At 43.2% G+C, this 17,785-nt stretch overlaps 1 protein-coding gene across 4 annotated transcripts in view; it reads right to left on the bottom strand.

Annotated features, from left to right (window-relative positions):
- OSBPL10 (oxysterol binding protein like 10) overlaps nucleotides 1-17,785 on the bottom strand; it is a 285,389-nt gene that overhangs the window by 80,401 nt on the left and 187,203 nt on the right. The window lies entirely within an intron of this gene.

Here is a 17,785-nt window from a genome sequence, read left to right as displayed (position 1 = left end):
TCAAATGGGAAGACGGCAAGGAGGTCAGAGGCGGAAGTCCTCCTTTCAACAGGCCTGGGAGCCAGCACTTAAACCACAGGGCTGAATAAAAGTTAGAGGAAGGTGCAGAGAGAAACCATCATCACCCAGACTACAAGTGACTGAGAGTCAGCTCAGAGGGTGTTGGGGGCCATGTTAGTCCTTTGACAACACAGGCCTGGGTGAAATCCGTCTGGGTGAATCTATCCAAAAGTACACATCTACTGCTCTGATCACAAGAGAATTTTAGAACTTTAGAGATGAAAGGGTCCATTATTTTCAGACCTTCTGAAGCTAAGTCAATAGTGAATACATTAAAAGTAGAAGTCTATGTGACCCTCTGTAAGGTTCTTTGAGTATGGAAGGTAATCTGAGACAGTGGATGAACCGTGGCTTTGCCTCGGAGCAATGTTAATTCCTTGCTTTTCCTCCAACTCCTTGGCAGTCTTTCTGAAGTCCAAGAAGTGAAATCTGGGGCCGGCATTTTATGAGTGAGATCACAGTGAAGCCAGCACTGAACCATTCCACCCCAAAAAATGCTAAATACGATGTGACTTTCTTAACACCATGTAAGATGCCAGGAGGGAGAGAAAACCCAGGAATTCTAGAGCCAGCACTACTCCATGGCTGAAGCTATGACAACCCAAAATAACCATATTTTGTGACCTGGCTTCAACTCATCAACTACAGATATGCAGTAGTCTAATTGTATCTTTGAACTGACAAATCAAGGAGAAAGGAACTCAAGAACTAGAAAAGGACTTTACTGGTTACCTTGCGACAGACATTCATCCCCCTCATGTTTTACAGCTTCTCTCACTAAACAAGCTGATGTTCATCAAGGGCAGGTCTAGCAAAGAAACAGTCGCTCTGAAAGAGGAGGAGCTAAAGCAACCAGTCCAAGGTCCCAGGGCTGGTCAGCATCAGATGCAGGAACCAACTCCTGGTCTCCAGACTCCCATCCACTGTTCTCTAAGCCTCCCCCACAAAAGCCATCCTTAATTTGGAGCAGTATCTCCTGCTTTGTCACTGTCACCCTCAGAGGATCCTTGTTACCATCATGATGTCACCAGCTGGGGAGAAGCATTAATTCTGTAAGGACCACGGGACTTGGACACAGAACTCTTTCTATGGTCAGCCTTATTTTCCTATTGAAAACAAACACCTGCTATTTTCTATCATTCCATCTAGTTGTTTGCTTTAAAAAAAGGCTCATCCCTTGCAATCCTACTCACCAAAATAGGTGTCATTACCTCAAAAAGATTTTTTTTAAAAAAATCAATGCTAAACATATTGCCCTGACATGGTTGGGAGCACTCTCACCTCCATGAGCACACCCATCCTTTGGCCATGCAAATTACTTTCTGCAGATTTCAGAGTTTATACCTAGTCATTCTAACTCCTAAAATAGCACCTCAATCGGTATTCATTTCTCCTTCAGGTCTTCCCTTAAAAGTCACCTTCTCAGGAAAGCTTCTTGAACCACATAATTTAAAATTGCATCTCCAGCGCAACCCTTGGGCCTCCTATCCTCCTCACCAACTTATTTTTCTCCACCACATTCCAACCTAACTTGTAATTTACTTATTTATTAAGTTCGTTTGAGCTAGTGTGAAAGTAGGGATCATTAATTCCATGCTGTTCACTGATGTATCCCAAATACAGTAAATATCTGTGGAATGAATGAACGAATCCCCTCTTTCACTCTTCTCTCACTGAGGTGCAGGAGAATCTATTTATGACACAGTCTACAGAAATCATTATACTCAATTAGTGTAATACGGCTGAAGATTTAGTAAATGGTAACATCTCCATTATCAGTTTACGTTTGTCAAGAAAAACTGCCAAGTTCTTAAATTTAACTTCAAACAAGATAAAATGTTGATGTATTCTTTGACAGTCAACTATATGTAGAACTGCTAACAGTTACAGAGAAGTAGATTTCAAGCTATTTGTCATGGTCAGCATTTCTGTAAATTCCTATTATAAAATGTTGTCTTAGAAAAATTATGTGTTGAAAGGGAAGAAGAAAATATGATGATGAAACATATAATACATTATGTCTTGGCTATTAAGGATGATGCCATAACACTTAAGAGAAAAGGTAAGAACAATCAAGCCATTAACTATATGGAATACACTCGTTTTTAATCAATGAAAAGAACTGTATTCCAATTATATAGTATAGGTAAAATACTTCTAATTTCACAAGCGTAAAATATTATGTAAATCTCAGGCAATAAAAACACAAAATTGACTTAAAGAATCTTCTACTCATGCCCAGAGATGGAATCCACATATCTGCTCTCTAAAAAGCATTCAGCAGTATTTGAAAGCCTACCACCAGTAACAGAGGCAGCACGGCCTGCTAGAGGAGGCATCGGAACCAGCAGTGGGGTATAGGTTTGACACTTACAATGACTGGAGAAGTACTGGCACTGAGTGGGAGGGGGGATGGGGTGCTAAAGGCCCCATAAGTCAGGGCACAGCTCCATGCAAGAACTTTCCTGCTCAAAATGCCAAGAGCGCCCCCTTGAGTAACCCTGTGCTAGAGACACATTGCTAACCAGGCCCTTGATGGATTTCAACATCTTTCTTGGTAAACTGAGCACTAAAAATAAACCGAGCCTAGCACAGTGCTTGATACACAGTAGACACCTCCTAAAGATTTATTTTCTCCCCTTTTTCCATGGGATGTGAAACAGAACTGTCGTCTTTAATGACACAATCAATGCCAATCTTCACCTTACATTAGCTTCATCAGGCTCCAAAAGAAACTGAATGAGCCCTAAAAGAAATGCAGGATTCCCAGCCTCAGAGCTGTACATCACAGTTATTACTGCTCTAACATTTCTAAGACTAGGAGGCAGTGATGAAGAAGAGTCTTCATCAGACTTTGGAAGAACAAGTTTTAGCTATTTCCATATCTAATTTTAATTAAGGGCACATATGAGAAGATGAATGTGGCACTGAAGAGCTGTAGGCAATGAGAATACCAACAGCAAATTCTTAAAGCAGCTCGCTCTTCCCTTCAAGGTTCCTGCGGGCTCATCAACAGAACAGCACAGCACAACCATCGATGAGCCGACTCGCCTACCGCTCGCTACCAGCCTTTGAAAACGTTGAATCACTTACTTTAATTACTTAAGTTTCAAATCAGAGCTCTAAACACTTCTGAAGCACATCAACATTAATCATTTGTGGGTCTTAAGAAAAAAAAGAATGCACAAGTTTCATTTCTTTCAGGCATTTGGCTTCCACAATCAGCGGCTTTACCATCTTGTAACACAGGTGCAAAGTGGGGCCCCAAACGAAATTTCAGAGATCCACCCCCTGAAAATGTCAACTCTGAGGCTGTGAAACTGACTAAATATAGGTCAAGTTGCACCTCACAGATAAGCAAACTTCACAAAGAGGGAAAAAATTCGACAGCCCATTTCTCACAGCACAAACAATGGCATACGCATTGCAAAATCAAATCATAGGAGTTAATGCTAATAAAATCAGCGGCTGCAGATTTTATTTTATTATTTTATTTCAGTGAAACTGAAACCAAGATGCAAAGATCAAAACCCAAAGACATCCAGCTCAACAAGATTAGGTCTAGCCATGGGGCCGGCCCGGTGGCACAGTGGTTAAGTGCACACATTCCACTTTGGCAGCCTGGAGTTCGCTGGTTCGGATCCCGGGTACAGACATGGCACCGCTCATCAAGCCATGCTGTGGTAGACGTCCCACATATAAAGCAGAGGAAGATGGGCACGGATGTTAGCTCAGGGCCAGTCTTCCTCAGCAAAAAGAGGAGGATTGGCAGCAGATGTTAGCTCAGGGCTAATCTTCCTCAAAAAAAAAAAAAAGTGACGGTGAGGGGCGGGCCCCATGGCCAAGTGGTTGGGTTCATGCGCTTAGCTTCTGCGGCCCAGGGTTTTGCCAGTTTGGATCCTGGGCGCAGACATGGCACTACTCATCAAGCCATGCTGAGGTGGCATCCCACATGCCACAACTAGAAGGACCCACAACTAAAAATATACAACTATGTACCAGGGGGCTTTGGGGAGAAAAACGAAAAAGTAAAAATCTTAAAAAAAAAAAAAAAAAAGATTAGGTCTAGCCAAAAAGAGAATGAAGGGGAATGAAGGGGACAGCAAAGGGACGGGGTGTCGTTTGCTTTCACTGTTTCAGACTGTTCTGAGCTGCAAACTTTGGCGCAGGTTTTGAGGAGCGCCTGAAAGGTCAAAGTCTTCACAGGCCGGACATCAGCAAATACCAGCTCAGTCACTCATCCAATAATAACCAAAGGATCAGCATCAAGCGCCTCCTGAGCACAGAGTTCTCGTCCTAAAGTAACCAGGGCTGCTTGCCTTGGTGGGCAGAGCCTCCTGGGCTCAGGGTCCCCGGGGTCTTCGGGAACTCAATCCATCTTGCCTGGAAGTAGACGAAAGAATCTGACGCCAACTTCAAGGTGGCCTTGGTTTGGCAGTTCTCCTTAGCCTGGAGGAATTCTGGAGTCTGTTCTAAGTCTGTGTCAGGGATCAGGCCTTGGCTAACTTAGGCGTTTTTCCACCTGGGCAAAGTCCTCAGCTAGGCTTAAAAGCCACGCTTCAAGGATCTTTAGAACCAAAATTCTCACATATACACACTCACACACACACAAAGCTTACCATCTCCATTGATGTAGAAGATTTACTATCCCACTATCCTTATTAGCATTAATATTCCAGGAGACTCCCACCCCAGAAATGATTTGATAGCTCATTACAGAAACTTCCTGAAACATCCATCAACTCTTTCACGAAAACCATCAAAAGGCAGTTTGCACCCTAAAATTCTTTAAATGCTTTGCCTCAAAATCCTTGCCTTGTTTGCACCACCCCTGAACTGTCCTATCTTGATCTTTACAGGATCCTGATGAAGTCTCTGTATCATGAATCAAACTTCTAATTCTCAGTAGGTTCTCCGCTTGCCCTCCCCTCTCTGAGGCACTGCCGATGGGAGAGGCGGTGCTCTCCCTTATAGTGGTGAACGATGAAGTCATCTTTGCCTTGTCAACAGATTGCATTGTTGATGTTTGGAGGGCTGACATTCCAATCGCCAAAGCCTTTCTCCAAATCTCTGATGTTGGGACACAGTAAGTCCTGGCCTCACAGCTGAACGATTTCTTCTTCTCGCTGCTGACTTTCCTACCCGACGTTTAACCTTAACCTTCCTCCTCTACTTCCTGTGCTATGTCTCGTGTCCCACCTCTTGGCACAACATCTACCTAGAATGATTATCAAGAGTTTCCTTCAGACAGGGTCCTGGGTCTCCTGGGGACACTGCCCTCTGTCCTCCTAAGCAGTCCCGTGTAGGCCAGTCCTAAACGTCTTATGGACTCTCAAATCTCTCAAGGCTGATCTGGTGCGTGGAGACAGAAAACTCCATCTAGTGGACAGATCTTTAACTCCACACCTCTCAGTAGGGTTAAGAGAATTGACAGTAGCAGTAAGGGACAAAGATGGGCAGGAGGAAATGGGGTCCATCTCCAATCAGGGGAGGCTGATGGCTACATAGATGAGGTTACAGAAAAGAATAAAATGAAAACACAGGAAGAGACAGAAAGACCAATGTAAGGAACATAAGGCTCTATAACATAAACCAAATGGAAAATGGAAAGATCTCCAAAGAATTGACCACTAGGTCTTTGATGACCTTACTGCAGGGGCCAGCAGACATCTGTAAAAGGCCAGAGAGTAAATATTTAAGGATTTTTGAACCAGTGGGTCTCTGTAGCAACTAGTGAACTCTGCCACTGTAGCATGAAAGCATGAAAGCAGTCAGACCAGGTATAAACAACTGAACGTGGCTGGTTGCTCCAATAAAACGAACATCTGATTCATCTTGGTTTTGGCATCGGATAATTATTTTTTCTCATTCAAGTTGGGATTTTATTGGTTCTTGGTATGACTAATAATTTTGCATTTTATCCTGGATATTTTAACATTTTAGCTGCCATGTTAGAAGATTCGAGGACCAATTTGATTTTTTTTTTTTTTAAGCAGGCAACCACATGTTTAGGTTGAGCACACAGGCCCTAGCCTACTTTTCTGGCCCATTTCAATGACAATCTAATCTCAGAGCCTTCGTGGTCCTATTTTGATCTACTTGATTTTCTCTCTCACCTTCGGGGCCCCTCCACTGGTCCCTGCTGGTGCTGACTGAAAGGACAGAAGGAGCTTCCCCAGACCAGGGAGACTTGCGCCTCAAGGTGGGAGAAGGGAGTCTCCAGCCTTCCCAAGAGGCTGCTTGTTTTGGTGGGATCCCCGTTGCCCTCAGGTCTGGGTCGGGGAAGGGCGTCTCAGGTCTGAAGTCATTTTTATGCCTTGAGGCATAGGAGTCTGCTTTCTTTTCAAAGGTACCTAAGTGCAGACATCCTACGCCTCCTTCCAAGTCGAAGACTGCTTCATCAGCAGATCTAACCGGCCAGATGGAAGGCTGCTGAGCACCATCCATAAATCTTTTTGGTAATAGAATCTAATCTCCCTTTTAGAAAGCTGACAGGAGAGAAGCATTCATCATTTCTAGGTTTTTACCTACTCTCTGGATTCATACCACTGGGCTTTGGACTTCACGGTGCCATTACCGAGGCTGACCATTTAAACGACTTAAGTTACGACTCCAGATTTCTCTGTCCATTCCCACTCCTGGGAGGCAGGATAGGCTAATGGCATTTTTAAGTTCAACATCTTGACACTTGGCCTTTATCACATGAGATGAGGGGGATAAAAATGACAGAAAAGAGCAGTTGAAAGGCCAATCCAGAGACTGGACATCCAAAGTCTGTTATGGTCCCTCCATAGTTTAAATACAAGTATTTGAGTGGTATCAAGACATGTCAGTGCTATTTATAAATGAGTCATGCTGTCAAGGGCAAAAAGCAAAGGCAAAATTCCGAATTTTGCACATGCGCACACACACTCAAAAAACACTTTCTGAAGATGTGGGAATGAGTCTACTCCATTTCTTAAAAATAGATTCCTTTCGGTCATACCTTCACCTTTGGCTTTTCTACAGTCTTTTCCTCACCACTCCCAACAACAACTCCACAGTGCACAAACATGAAATGCAAATTTTATTTTTACAAACTCCTAAAAGGCAAACCCATACTGAGACATTCAAGAAATATGAGATAATAGCGTTCATAGCCAAATGAATCTTACGGCTCTGTCAAGTCCATCTCTTTCATTTTGCAGGCAGGAAATCTCAGTCCAGAGGGGCCAGGTGTCCCTGCTGAGGTCACACAGCTCACCTGTAGTGGCAGTCCTCACACTCCACTTCAGCGTCCTCTACGCTCTGAAACACGATCCTGTGGGCTTCCTCCTCTTTCTTTCTCATTTTCTGAAAGCAAACTATTATCTCCTGCCACAGCAAGTTTCTCCCACTGTCCCTCTCTCCAGCCTTTCTCATCACCTGAAAACACTTTGTTTTTGTTTTTCTGCTTACAAACGGCTGCCTCACTCCATCGACCACCATCCCAACAATATCAGACAGTAAAAAACGTTATAGGGAAGGCAGTAACAACTACCTGTAATCCTACTTCCTAGGAAAAAATAAGCACTGTTAACATTCTGGTATCATTCTGACTCTATACACACACGTTATATTATTTTACTTAAAAAGGACCATCCCTTATATATAATTTTGTAACCTTTTATCGCTTTGATTACATCAATCTGATGCCTGGGATTTACTTCAAAATAATCCAATGGGGGTAGGAGAGTAAGGCTGAAGTGATATGAGCTTTGGGAGGGTGTTGAAGCTACCAATGGCAACATGAAGGTTCAATGTCGCCCTCTCTAATGTTTTCATGTTTGAAAATTTTCATAATAACAAGGTTTTCTAAAATAGAGAGAAAGTACATGGTTATGGATTGAACTGTGTCCTCCCAAAATTCATGTTGATGTCCTACCCTCCCAGTAGCTCAAATGGGACCTTCTTTGGAGACAGGCTCTTTACAGAGGTGATAGTGGGCCTTAACCCAGCATGACTGGGGTCCTCGTAGAAAGGGGAAATCTGGACCCCGACACACACAGAGGGAGGATGAGAGAAGCCACGAGGAGAAGATGACCATCTCTAAGCCGAGGAGAGCGAGCCGGGACAGCTCCTCCCTCACAGTCAGAGGGACCAATCCTGCCGATGTCTTGCTTTTGGATTTCTAGCCTCCAGCACCATGAGATGATAAATGTCTGCTGTTAAGCCACCCAGTCTGTGGTCCTTTGTCACTACAGCCCTAGAAAACTAACACACTCCTCATAGACATCCTTCCACATAAACAAACATAGGTCTCATTTTAACGGCTGCACTGTGGAAGAGCTTTTAACTCCAACAAAGTCGACCCTGGCTTTAGAGCAAAACCTCCTTTGATGCAGTCTCACCATCACTTTTTTTTTTTTTTCTGTTTTCTCTCCCCAAATCCCCCCAGTACATAGTTGTATATTTCAGTTGTGGGCCCTTCTAGTTGTGGCATGTGGGACGCTGCCTCAGCATGGCTTGATGAGCGGTGCCATGTCGGCGCCCAGGATCTGAACCAGCGAACCCCTGGGCTGCCGAAGCAGAGCGCGTGAACTTAACCACTCGGCCACGGGGCCGGCCCCTCACCATCACTTCCTCTCATGTAATTTTTTTTTTTCTTTTTTTGTTTTTTTTGAGGAAGATTAGCCCTGAGCTAACATCCACCACCAATCCTCCTCTTTTTGCTGAGGAAGATTAGCCCTGAGCTAACATCTGTGCCCATCTTCCTCTACTTCACATGTGGGACGCCTGCCACAGCATGGCTTGACAAGAGGTGGGTAGGTCCGCGCCCAGGATCCAAACCAGTGGCCCCAGGGCCACTGAAGCAGAGCACGCGAACTTAACCTCTGCACCACTGGGCCGGCCCCTCATGTAATTTTTGCTGAAGGAAAAACTGAGGGGGAGAAAGTACTTTGAGAATTATGTAACAGAAGATGCCTACACAGAGGTTAAAAATTATTTTCTCATTCTGCGTGTCAGTACTGAATATTAACATGATAGTAATGAGGGGTGCAAGAGACAAAAGGAATAATCTCTCATCTTGTTCTCAAAGAAAACACCACAGGCCAACAGGCCCATTTATCTACACCCTCTGCCTCCCCGACACACAGACATGGACCTGAACAGGATCCTGAACTCAGATCAAGGAGCACTCTCTCTGGACACAGGGTGGCCACTCCAGTACCATGCCCACAACCAAGGCGACTCTCTCTGTTCTCATTAAAAATATCTTTCTCCCTACTCTTTTTAATTTGAATATTTTAATAATTTTGATTTAATTTTTGAGGAAACATTGGTTCACAACATACAAATTTCAGGTGTACGTCATTATATTTTGACATCTGTGTAGATACACCCTGTTCACTACCCAAAATCGAATTACTGCCCATCACCACACCCTTTTATTGTTGTTGTTCAAAAGTAATACCTATCACAGGAAAAGCAAATAATCAAATAGAAGAAAAAATACCCGTAACACGTCCAAAAACAGAGAAAATAAATGTTAAAATCTTGGTATACATACTTATACAATTTTTATGAATATATATGTATTTTTACTTGTTATGAAAATGGCTGCACATCATAATATTGCTTGTAACCTTTTTTATTCCATATCCCATGTCCGTAAATTCTGACAATACTATTTAAAATACTGCAGATCGTTGCAACTCATAAATGTGCCACAATTTATTGCTCACTTCCCTGCTGCTGGACATTATGCTGAGGTCTAACTCCCTTCTCTGTGACAAATTACATTCAACAAACTTCTCTGTAGCTAAATCTTAGCATAAATTTGTAATGATTTTCTTAAAATAAGCTCCTCGAAGAGGAATTGCTGGATTTAAGGGTATTTAACATTAATTTTAAGGCTTCTGCTAAACACTGTCAGCTCGCTGCCAAAAAAACTGTATTAATTTGTATTTCCTCAGCAGTGTGCGAGCTGACCTCTTCTTAACACTCTCTAAAATCATCTTTTACTGTTAACCAATTTCATAGGCAAAAAAATTCAAAAACCAAAAGCCAATATTTCATTGTTTAACTCATTGTACACGTCCCTGTATAATGTGGGGTAAAGAAAGGTTAAGAAGTTCCCATATCCAGCAAAAAGTAGTAACTAAGCCGTAGAGATCAAATGCACAGTAAAATGAATATAGACAACAGTATTGTACCATAATCACCAAACTTGCTAAGAGACTAGAACTTAATTATTCCAACCACTAAAAAGAAAAGATAACAATGTAATGTAACAGAGGTGCTAGGCATGCTACGATGGCAATTACAATATATAAATGTATCAAATTAACAGGTTATATACCTCAAATTTACACTGTTATATGTCAAATACTTTCAATAAAATGAAGTTTCCATATCCAGTAAAGAAAATATAAGCAAATAAGAATAAAGGGAGTCCAGAGAGTGTTCCTTCATTAGGATGGAAGCAGCAATGCGGATGACCGGGGGTGGGCACTAGCACAGGGCATGGGGCAAGAGGGTCCCCAGCAATGAAAGGAGAGCGAAAGTCCTGAGGAAATGGAGGGGAAGGACTATTTGAAATCCAGAAAGCTCTCGAAGAAGCCATACTTCTCTCCTAAGAGGTCCCATATTGAGTGCCTGCTACTCTCTTTTAAAATGTATTGCTGTTAGCTCAAATATCTACCCAAAGTAGCAGACAAGAATATAACAACCTAGTTCTCTTTTCCAGCTAAAATTAATTTCACTAGTGCCAATTATTTTCAGGAAAGAAACGTATCTCCAAAGGGCACTTGAAAGGGGGGGGGGGGGGAAATTGGACAAGAACTTCACGCCTCCAGGCAAATCCTTTATAGCATTTGAGCCTTGGCAAATGAAACTCTGGAGAGACAAACGCATTTATCAGGAATCTGCTTCATTAATCTGAAAGGGAAAACTAGGTCAAGGGATAAGCCATCAGTAATTAATATTTATTGTATCTCCACTGGGTAAATGACACTGCAGTCACCATTTTACAGAAGAAAGAACATAATTCCTACATGCAAACTGCTTACAGTGTAATCCTCAAGGTGGTCAAACATGAGCTGGAACAATGATATACAACACACTGTGCTTTATAAAAGAGCTAACCACCCTGCATAGATGCCTGCATGTGAAATTGCTTTCCAGCGACGGAAAGAACTAGCCTGGATCCATTCCCACTCCTTCTCCGCACTTCCCCACGACTCTGGCATACGCTTTTTAGGAAAGTAAGCGTTAGACTGTATAGTGCATAACCACTAATCATACAAATAAACATGTAAAAGGAAACTCTATTTAGTTCCATGCATGTCTCTCTCCAGGCCTAGCCTACTGATTAAATCAGTCAATTAATCCACTGCCATACAGTGAATTCTTTACGGGAAGGGCCCATGGGACCTTATTCATCAAAGGATTCTATTCACAGGCAATGCCTAACATCTATGTGCTGGTTGGATGGGTGGATGGAGAAGAGAAGGGAGAATCGAAGAGGGAGAAGGAATGAGGTGGCAAGTGAAAGGAAGGGGGAATGTAGGGAGGAAGATGGGGGGGAAAGGTGGGAGGAAAGAGAGGAAGGGAAGAGTAGAGGAAGAAGGGAAAGAAGGCGAGAGCTCCCAGGTTTCAGGAAGTTGTAACAAGCTGGCATGGTTCTCTAGCGAATCTGAGAACACCCTTCCATTGCCGCTAGTCTTGTGTTACTACTTCCACTCAAAGAATCAAGGATATGTTTTCCCCTTTAGCTTGGGACCTTGGAACTTCAGCTTAACCGTCAATCCTCTCTAATACCAATCTCCCCAGGGAAGAGGGATACTGTAACTGCACGTTAGACATCTCGAGGCACACAATAGTCTCAAGTTTCTTATGGCCCCTAAATTAATCTACATGATCCTGGGAAAAACAAGGCCCTACCTGAATGGGTCCAAGCTCAACTTCCAGTGTAGTCCATGGCATGCCTTTCTCCTGGTCAATTCTTACTCTTTCTTCAGACCTCAACTTAAGGCTGCTTTTACCAGGTAGCCTTCCACCATCTCCCAAAAAGGTCATGATCCCCAAAACCCATAGAACGCATTATGGTCGTAACTAAGTCATGTGTTATGTTATGAGTCGGTTCATCTCTCTCACTCTTATCAGGTTCTGAGCCCCATGAGGAGGAGGACCTGCCTCTTGTTCACTGTTATTTCCCCAGCACCTAGGACGAGGCCCGGCAAACTGTAGGCCAAAACTATTAGTTGAAAGAATGAGTGAACAAATACTTGGGGGCAAGAACCCAGGTACCTCCTTGAGAGACGGGAACTGGCTGCCCGCCTCCCTTCCAGGCATGAAAGATGACAGGGAGATCTGAATGGCACTAAGATACATCCATATGAATGAAAGTACCCAAGTCACATCTAAATGACAGCCAGTGAGTGAGCCATTAAAATCGACAAGTGAAGGAGGTATGATACCAGTTCTGGGGACGAACAGGAGCGGTTGATCATTTTCTTGCCATATCAAGGCAGAGAACTTTGGTAGTCAGAGGACAAGATTTCACACTTGTCTTGTATGCCTCCCAGGGTCTACTTGGCCATGGTCACAGAGAGCGTTTAGTAGCAAAGAACAGAAATCCACCCATGCTACTTCAAGGAGAAGGGGAGCTATTGCATGGGAAATTAATTTACAATGAAATAATACATGTTCCTCTACATGAGAGTAGGGCTTCTACACCTCTACAGGAGAGAGGCGCCCAGAATCTCTAGAAAACGCTACTCTCTGTCCTTCAGATATCCTGGCCTCTCATCTCTGTTCCTCAGTCTCTGTGGTCTCTGGTTTTCGCACCTTCTCTCTCCCTCCTCTTGCCGAACTGAAAACGTCTTCCACTTGTACAAATCGCAGCAGAGCCACTGAAGCCAAATCTACCCAATCTCGTAGGTCTGGCTTGCTTTCTCTCCTAATTCAAATTGGAGAGAAAGGGAAGATGACTGGCCGGCTATGGTCCCGTCAGTGGACACTAGGGCTGTGGAGAAGGACGGTCCTGTGATACAAGAGCTGGGGATACACAGACCTACCCCTACAGCACATCTCTCCCCTCTACCCACTCCTCTTGGACTGCGATATTTAACCCAAAATAGGACTCTAACATTCAGGATATATAAGGATGCACACTATTTATAAATATTTTTAAAACTCACTTCTCAAGAAGATTTATGTGTCAACTGGAACAGCAGTCAACATTCTAATCCAAAACAATTAGTCGAATAATGAGGTATTTCCCTAAACTTAATGTTCCTGTGACATGAATGCCAGGATTACACCATTTCCCATAAGAGGGTTCTAGAAGTACACTAAATTCTTGCAAATGCTTATGACAAACACCCAACTCCAACTGAGCCCAGACCACCCCACCTCTTTTTTCTTTCATTTGTGGTACCATCTCATAAGGCAAAGTCAATAGAGTACATCAGGTTAGAAGGAGTTTAAGAAGAGACAAGGGGGGCCAGCCCGGGGCCAGCCCAGGCCCAGTGGCATGGGTGGTTAAGTTCGTGCAGTCCGCTTTGGTGGCCTGGGGTTTGCCTATCTGGATCCTGGGCACAGACCTACACACTGCTCATCAAGCCATGCCACGGTAGGAGTCTCATATATAAAGTACAGGGAGACGGGCATGTCAGCTCAGGGCCAATCTTCCTCAGCCAAAAAAGAGGAGGATTGGTGGTAGATGTTAGTGCAGGACTAATCTTCCTCAAAAAAGGAAAAAAAAAAAAAAAAGGCAGGCGGGGGGAGCAGCCAGCCCAGTAGTGTAGTGGCTAAGTTCGCGTACTCTTCTTTGGCAACCTGGGGTTCACAGGTTCAGATCCTGGGTATGGACCTACACATCACTCATCAAGCCACAGTGAGGCGACATCCCACATATAAAGTAAAGGAAGACTGGCATGGATGTTAGCTCAGGGACAATCTTCCTCAAGCAGAAAAAAAGGTGAGGATTGGGAACAGATGTTAGCTCAGGGCTAATCCTCCTGAGCAAAAAAAAAAAGAAGAAAAACAGAAAAAGAAGAGACAGGGGCTCAGTCCACAGTCTTCTCTCAGCTTATACCTTTCCTGATGATTTCCAAAGTCTAAAAAACAACCCAATTAGCTGTGTTACCTATTTCCTCATGTCAGGCACATAGGTCCAATACTTCCACTAATGTTGTGGAAATTAAAATTACCACCAAGGAGCTCTGGATTTTGCTACAGCATTAGCCAACTTGTACTCAAGAGCCCTCTGGAGTCCTCCCTATGAAACTGTGATTAAAACAATTCCCTTCTTCATGAGAATAAATTCTTCTCTTCCCATGACCACCACCAAACCTGAGACATAAAGAAAATGTCTGACCCTGGCAATGACCTTTGAAAATACAGGATCTGAAAACAGAATCACATGTGATTCTCACAAAAGGCGGCTCGTATGTATCGTCCCTGCCTTCTCATGAAGATACTGCCCGCTTGGACAGCTTCACGCTGTTGACTTTCCCTCAGGCTACACCTTGCCTAGAAATCCTTGCCTCCTCATGCTTCCTGGTCAAAGTCCTACCAAGTTTCCAAGGCTGAGCTCAGGGCAGGGCTTCTGCGTGAAGCCCTCCTCATTTCCCCAGGCAGAAGTTAGACTCACCACGCCCCAGGCTCTCCAAGCCCTCTCGTGAGCGCTCGCCTTTCTTCAACATCTTGAGGTCTGGGGAGCAGCCCTTACCCTGTTTCCTGAGCACCTGGCTAGTGCAGGGCGATGCTAAGTAAGGTTTTCAGGAACCTCTACTGCATCCTTCAGGCTTTGGGTCATCGCTTCAGTCTTCAGGTTTGTTCTTTTCCTGATGAAAATGCTCCACTTCAGTTACATTTGTGTCGGTAGCCGAATTTTGACAAATCGGGGCATTTATGGAAGGAAAATGCATTTTCTCCTTCAGTTCAGAAAATGCTTAGAATAACTATCTCCCTTTAGACTTATCTGTACTGTTGGTTCACCATCTAGAGATTTTAGAAAATGTGTAATATTAGCTCTTCTTCCAAATATTTTCTCATGTTTCCTAATTGCAAAACAAACACACGCTGTAATTCTTTCCACACCTACAACGTAAATACATATTTCAATCTAGAGAGAAATTGGCTTTATGTAATATAATTTTCACGTAAATTTACTAGCAATAAAAGGTACCACTCAGCATGAGGCAGGCTCACTTCAGAGGCTTCTGACTGTGTCTGTTACCCTCCACCCTACCCCAAAGCACCAAAACCCAAAAAACTACGTATCTAAAAATGCAATTCCTCTAGGAAAAAGCAATAGTTTAAAATATTACTTCGAACTGAAATATATGGTAGACTCTAATAGAGCTAATTTCCTCAGCTTTTACGTGGAGTAGGTACACTTTTAAGGGCTCCATAGCTCCAAAAAGCCTGGTTAATCTGAAGGAGGATGACCATCATGACCACTACACTGCTGCCCCCTGCGGCCAGAAGGATGGGCACCTTCTCCAGACCCTGCCCCCTCCTGAGACAGTGGCGGCTGTAGACAAAAGAAGCCCACAGCCTACTGAGTGCCAAGCACCATAGAGAGTAAGAAAGGGCAACATAGTTCCTTAAGGGCTTTAAGAATGAATATAGAAGACAAAATATGTACATACAACCACCAAAAAACAGTATAAAATTACAATGTTAAGTTATAGAGTAAGGGCTGTCCAGACTAAAAGGATTCTGGGAAGAGTGAGGCCAGTGAAGACAGAGGCCCCATACAGCCCAGTGGTTCCCAATCTTTTCACCACTAAGGAACCCACCGTGCTCAGCATGAACTTCTTGCTTTCAATAATTTGTCCACATAAGAAAATCAGAGCACTCAGTGACATTCACCCAATCCCAGGCAAGAGCACAGAAACACAGATGACTGCCGGACTTCAGTTAGGTATTTTTAAGTGATGAAAAAAAACTCATAGATCTCCTAAGAGAGAAGGTTCTGGAATCCATGAACCCTAAGATGCTTTCTCAATGAGCTTCTCAGGAGGTCTGGAATACCCACAAAATGTATTCAACGACAGGGTTACGTGCCTGGAAGCATTTTCCTCCTAAGAGTCCTTAGCTTTCCCTAGATTCTCTAAGGGACTTATAGCCAACAGTAAATCAATCAACAAACAAACAAAATTAACATCTGTAGGCCCCGGGATGTTAGGCTAGGAAGTCCTGGTAGAGATGAGGAGAAAGGGTACAGATAGCACTTCCGGCAGCTGTGGGGTGGGCTAGGTACCAGGCTCTCCCATTTGTATCCTGAGAGGTTACTATTCAGGTTTAAATTTTAAAAATCTACTCTTCTTTTCCATACCAACTCCACCATACTTTCCCCTTATCACTTCCCATCAACAATTTTCAAGATTTTTTTTTTTTTAAATAGGCAGCTACAACAGACCATATTCTTAACCATTTATCCTGTGTGGTCAGTTCTCCTTGGCAAACAGATCAGTGTCTATTTGCAAAACCAGTTGGAGAAACAGGAGTTTCTCATCTGACACTTGCTACGTCACAATCTATAGAAACTGATTAGCTAAAGTACCTGTAGGCACTAAGCTGAGCTCAGCTTCATGGAAAATTAACACTAGATAAATAAATAGTGGATAGCGTGTCTAAGTTCCTACCCAGTAAATCTACTTATTGGTGGAGGGAGCGCCTTTCCCAGCCCCCATCCTGGGAAGCAACAGAGTTTAGGGTCCGAGTGTGCAGGCTCAGAACTACTTACTAAGTGTAACCTGGGCAGGTTGTTTAATCTTTCCGGACCTCAGTGTCCTTCCCTGTAAAATGGGGTTCATAATAGTTCTTATCACACAGGCAGGTTGTGAGGAACGAATTAGTCACTAATCGTGAACCACTGAGAAATGTTCCTAACACACAGCAAGTGTCACGCAAGTGTTTGCGGCTGCTGCTGTTCCCACTACCACGATTATTATTCTGAAGATTAAATAAGATGACACGTAAAGTGCTGACAACAGTGATAAGCATGTAGGAAACACTCAGTAAGTGTCAGCACCAACAATGGTGACGGTGGAGGCCAGTGGAAAAGTAAGCACAGATATGGAATTTCCATCCTGTTATTTGAGCCAGGTACCACGAAACGTCTTTAAGAAGCAATATATTCAACAAAAAGCACATCACACGTCTCTTGAAGAATCATTTCCTTCTCTATTGTAGCTGGCTTCCCCATTTTTAAAAATAACTTCACCAAATGAGTTGCAGTTGATTCTCATTATTCGGAGTAGTTATGTTCCATAAAGTCACCAAGAACACTGAAGTAGCAAATACTGAGCTTCTGCTCACAAGGGAAACACAGGGTAAGAGTTCCATGAGCGTGGAGTGACATTTCCGTCAAGGGAAATGCCACTGGCTTTACATAAGTTTATTTGCCAACATCTTTGTAAAACAAGCTAGTTTCATTAGCATTGAAAACGAGCTTTTCCATATAATCCTTTTCCTATATAACACTTAGCAGGTGCAGTCAATTCTCATTATTCACAGTAATTATGTTCTGTAAAGTTACCATGAAGTAGCAAATACTGAACCAGTATTCTTAGGACAAATGTCTATGTCTACGTGTGTGTGTGCACATGCATATATATCCAAAAGATTATAATCTTAAATGCTAACAACAACTCATCCTGGTAGATTATATGTTCTTTATTTTACAAAAGAGAAAATGAGGTTTAGAAGCATTGTCACTTGCCTGGGGCCACCCCACTAACAAGTG

This window comes from Equus caballus, chromosome 16 (assembly GCF_041296265.1).
Source record: "Equus caballus isolate H_3958 breed thoroughbred chromosome 16, TB-T2T, whole genome shotgun sequence".
In the NCBI taxonomy this organism is placed as follows: Eukaryota; Metazoa; Chordata; class Mammalia; order Perissodactyla; family Equidae; genus Equus; species Equus caballus.
This window is presented reverse-complemented; position numbering and strand designations above follow the sequence as displayed.